A 5,933-nucleotide genomic window follows, 5' to 3' on the forward strand; every position below is an offset into this window, starting at 1 on the left:
ATCATAGATTTAGAGCTGGGAGCAATTGTAGAGGTCACAGAATTTAACAACCTTATTTTATAAATGGATGAGTGAATGAATGAGTTAATGAATAAAAAAGCATTTTTTAAGCATCTATGTACAAATTGCTAAGTTAAGCAATGGTAATTTAAAGTGAAAGCAGAAACATTCTCTTTTCTCAAGGTGCCCACATTCTAATTTGGGTAGACAACACTTGAAGAGGTTTTAGCTGGAAGTTAGATAGAAAGGTCTTGTAGTCTCTGGGGTACAGTGGCAAAAACAAAACAACAAAAACAACAAAACCCGTAACAATGTATATTCTTTCTTGCAATTTCCACTTATAAAACCACATTACCTTCTGTTGAATTATGTGTTATAGCCAAAGACTTTGATTGTGGGAGTTTTGGGGGGGTGGGGAATCTTTGGTATTTGTGGTTCCTGAGGAAGCAAGGGTTTTTTTCTCCGATGGAGAAAGTTATCAGATATTCTCTATAGTGGATATTTCTCTTGAAGGCATGTGGCTAGAAGGATTAGGTTGGAAGCAGGGTTCTTGGTCTTTCTATGACACTTTGGCTTACCTGTTTCCGCACAGCAGTTGGCTGGTTACTGGAGGTGATAGTGGCATGGATAACAGGCCCTTTTAGAACAAGGATTGTTCTCCTTAGTGATCATTGGAAGAACCAAACTGGAAGCTGTGTCAGTAGTTAGGAAATCAATGGTATTCCTGGGGCTCTTGAGTTCAGGTTCCTGGGCTATCTCCGTCATGAACTGAGGAGAGAAGGTGGTTGAGATGATTTGATCCAACTGACGCAATTTCTCTGATGAGTAAAATGACACAACTGTGGCCCATGGAGGTTAAATGATTTGCTCAGGGTCATACAGGTAGTAAGTAGCAAGGAGAGACTTTGAATCCAGCTACTCTAACTTAAGGTCCATTGCTATTTCTGCTATACTACACTGATTATTTCTTTTGTTGAGTCATTTCAATGATGTGTGAATCTTCATGACCCCACTTGTGGTTTTCTTGGCAAAGATACTGGAGGGGTTTGCCATTTCCCTCTCCAGCTCTTTATTTTGAAGTGAGTAGGTGAGGCAATCAGGGTTAAGTGACCTGTCCAAGGTAACACAGCTAGTAAGTGTCAAGTGTCTGAAGCCAGATTTCAGCTCAGGAAGATTAGTCTTCTGGACTCCAAACTCAGTTCTCTATCCACTGCACTATCTAGCTGCCAAATTGATAACAGTAGGATTAGGCTAATGAAGGAATAGATTATCAACCAGGCAAACTACATTTATAAAGTACCTTTTATGTGAAATGTACTGGAATTAAAAAGTCAAAAGTTAATGTTCCCACTTTCGTAAAACTTAGAGAGACAATACAATTTTTTATTTGTATAAACCAAATGAACATAGGTATCTTGTGAAGGGAAGGAGTTAAATACAGGGAACATCAGAAAAGGTTTCATGTAGAAAGTGTCATTTGAAAGAAGCAAGAAATTTTAGGATTAGAAGGTGGTGAGTCCCTGCCTGAGAGGAAGCCAGTGGCAAGGTTTACGGATCGAAAATAGTCATATGCACAGAATGACAATCAAATATGGCTCAGAAATAAAAAAGCATGGAACGGGATCAAGAGTAAGAAAGCTTTAAAAGTAGGAAAGAGTCAGGTTTTATAGCACTTTAAAAACCAAAGAAAAGAGTTTAGAGGTAATACAGAGTCAGGTAAGTTTATAAAGTAAAAATAAGTAACATGATCAGGGATGTGATTCAGGAATTACTTTGGTGACTGTTAGGAGGTGTATTTGGAATGGACAGAGGTTTGAAGCAGGGAGAAAATATAGAAGGCCTTTGTGATCATCTAAGTGAGAGGTGATAGCTCTGACAGTGAAGAAATGGGGGACATATATTAAAGGCAGCTGGGTGATACAGCAGATAAAGTCCAAGACCTAGGGTGAAGACCTGGTTTCAAATCTAACCTCAGATCCTTACTAGCTTTGTGATCCTGAATAAGTCACAACATTTATCTGCTGCACTTCCTTCATCTGTAAAAAGGGAATAATAACAATATCTTCCTCCTAGGGTTGTTGTGAGATTCAAATGAGATAACATATGAAGTGCTTCGTATAGTAGGGTATATAAAAGACAATTGTCACCAGCACCAGCACCACAGGCATCACTAGCACCATCATTATTGTCTTTGTTATCATCATCATCCTGTGTGAAAATGAGGAGTTCAAGATGATATAGTGGTTACAAACTTGGGTGAATGGAAGGGAAATACGAAGAGGAATATGATTAGAGGGAAGAAAGACAAGACAATTGCACATATGTATAATCTGAGAAGCCTACAGGGCATCTAGTTGGAAATGTTGAGTAAATAGATGTTGATAAGGACTGTTCCTCAGGGGAAACACTGACAAAATGTATAGCTCTGAGGTCATTAGTATAAAGATGATCACTGGACCAATGTAAGATGATGATGTCTCAAAATGAGGAACAATAGAGAGAAGAGGAAAGACTTTAGGTCATACTCTTTAGGAATAACCACAATTAGTGGAAATAATTTGAAGGAAAAAAAAACTGAAAAGGAGTTGTTAATAAGATAGGAGAAAATCCAGGAAAAGAGTAATATCAGAGAAGAAAGCATCAGGGAGAAGGTAATCCATAGTGTCACATGCTAAAAAGAAGTCAAGAAACATGGGAATTGAGAAGACACAATGTGATATAATAAAAAAAATTATATTTTATAAAGCCTATTGGGTTTTCAAAATATATTCTTAAAAACAACATTGTGAAATAAGTAGAAAAATAAGAAAAAGAAAATTATTTAAATCCTAAAATTCAGTCTTTTTTTGTATCCTAAAAAAATAATAACAAAATAATCCTCCACAAAAAGAGAAAACCCATTTCATCAAAATTCAAAACATATATAAATTAAATGGAGAAAGTCATCACAAATTACTACTTATAACTCTATACTATTTTTTTTGTCTAGGAAAATTCTCTAAAATACCAAAATGAAATAAACCAGAAAAAGGATAACTCAAATTAACACTTTAAGAAAGAGGAATTATATAGCACATTAAAGGAATGCTCAGTAAAGTAATATCATCCTCAAATGAATCAAAAAATGAATACTAGCCAAATTTAAATGATGGAAATCTTCTGTAATGCATGAAGTATTGCAAAGCATAGACAGATATGGGTAGCTACCTAATTCCTAGCATGTCAAAGAAGGTTTTGATCTGTAAACCAAGATAAGATGAAAATGAGAAAGAAAATTAAGGGAAAATGTCATTAATGAATATTTATGATTAACCTTTCAGACCTCCATAGATCTATGTGCTCATTTTTAAGGATAAGCCCTTCCACAGTATAGATTATAACCCATTTATTTCTTCTGATACTGTGACACCTGTACCCATGATTTTCAAGAAAATTTTCCTGAAATGGTTTGGTCAAATTGATGATAGTAATATATACATAGCCATGCATATACAAAGATATATGCATAGGTATGTACATACTTGTATATTCATGTGTGTATATATACATATATTATCTTTTTGAAGTTATGCTGTATGTATATATTTATATAGACATGCACACATGCACAAATTATGTCTGTTATTCAGGCTCCATCACATGGTCTTTATGTGTAGAATGAATATCCATTTGTAACTTACTATGCTATAGTTTCTCAAATGCGAATTTATGCTTACTTTGGGCAAAATTACATTCTAATTTTCCTAGCTGTTCTTTTGAAATAGGGATTTCTTCTCTAAAAGTTAATGTACATATATTTATAGGAATCAGGATAACTGAGTACAAATACTACAACTTCTTGCTTTATATAGTTTCCTCTATCATCTTTCACTGTCTCTCTTTCTGTATATATATGTATATATATGTGTGTGTGTGTGTGTTTGTATATGTATATATATATACACATGTATGTATATATTTACACATACATAAAGACATGTGTATATGTACATATAATTTTCTGGCCAATATTATTTTTGGGATTGCTACTTTATAATATAACTTGAGATCTGTAGTACTTTCACTTCTTTTCCATGTTTCCCATTGTTTTCTTAAAATTGCTTCTTTTTTTTTCTTTCTATAGAAAATGCTGTGTGGTTTGATTTAATGTGTATCTTGAATCTACTTGATAGGTTGATTCAAACATATCATATACATTCTGTAGTTATTTTGAATAAGATTTCTCTTTCTATCATCTTCCGAATTTTATGATTGGTATCTAGAAATGCTGACTATTCCGTGGATTTATTCAATATCCTGCTACTCTGCTGGAGACATTAATCATCTCAATTAGTTCTCTTCCTGATGCTCTGTATTGTTTTTTTTTTTTTGTTTTGTTTTTTTAGTAAACCATTATGTCATTTGCAAATAGTTATAATTTCATCTCATCTTGCTGGATGTTTATTTCTTTAATTTCTTTCTCTCATCTTATTCCTACTTTTAGCAATACTATAACTCACTCAAAAGATACTAGGAAATAGGAAAATCCTTGATTTTATATTCCCAATGATAAATTACTTTAGATTTTGGTTTAAAAGATATGTTCCTGATCATATTAAAGAAAGTGTTTTCCATTCCTCTTCTTATTAGGATTTTTAACGTGTGTGACTTTTTAATGAAAGATTTTTCTGTGATATTATCACATGAAGATCAGTTCTTTTTGTTTGGAATAGGATCCTGTTACTGGTTTTACTCATATTGAACCATTCTGGCATTCTACATACTAATCTGTCATGATAGTGATTTTTGATAACTTGATGTATATTTTTATAAGTATCCTATCAGATTTTTTGCATCAGTATTTATTAGTGATGTCAGTCTATAGTCTTCTTTCTATATTTTTTTCTCTCTGAAAATCCCAACCATGTGAGTTTGGATCCCTTAGACTCGGTGAGTCCTTAAAAATACATGTGCCATGATACTTTGATGTATCATGATACGTCTTATTTATTTACAAATATACCTTATTGATTATACTTTATACAATATCATATATATGATATTTATCAATATCAATATTTATCATGTATTGTGATACATCTTAATATTTATCAATATTATCTATTGACAAATAGATATTGACTGGGGATGTTTCCAGATGTAGATTTGTGCTGAAAGTGGAGCAGGGAATGTCTTGAGAATCTAAGTGCACTGCATTCTTGCTATATATTCATCCTGTGTTAGGGTAAACAATCCTCTTTGTTAAATGTTTAGTGATTTGTGATCCCCTCATTTAATTCCAAAATCAAACCAAAAATAAGAGAAAGCTGTTATTAGTCATGTCTATGACGATGTATTCGCTGAGACCATTACCATTATCATCTTCTTCTTTTAGTCAAAATTGTAATAACACCAATGGTATTAAGAATACTGCTTCAAGGTTTGCAAAGATATTTATATATGATATCTCATTTGATACAACTACAAAGTAAGTTTGATGCTGTTTTTATGCCTATTTTTACTGATGAGGGAACAGACTAAAGGATTTTAAATCATTTGTCCAGGTTCACACAACAGGATTTGAATTCCTATCTTCCTGACACCAAATCCAACATTTTATCTACTCTATGTCGCCTAGCTCTCCCAGGAAATCTTCATTTGAAGAAGATTATGGAGAAAGAAAAAAGAGGAAAAGCAGGATGGAAAACTGTGATGACTAAAAACACAATAAAATGATAAGCAATAGAGGGAGAAAAGGAGCTGCAGCTAGCTATATATATATATATATATATATATACATATATATATGTATATATATATATATCAATATCAATCTATCTAGATACCTTTATATATGTATATATACATACATATATATATACATACATATATTCATATATACATATAAAAGGATTCATAGACATGGAGTGAAGCAGGACAAGACTCCAAGTATG

Source organism: Notamacropus eugenii, chromosome 1 (genome assembly GCF_028372415.1).
Source record: "Notamacropus eugenii isolate mMacEug1 chromosome 1, mMacEug1.pri_v2, whole genome shotgun sequence".
Taxonomy (NCBI): domain Eukaryota; kingdom Metazoa; phylum Chordata; class Mammalia; order Diprotodontia; family Macropodidae; genus Notamacropus; species Notamacropus eugenii.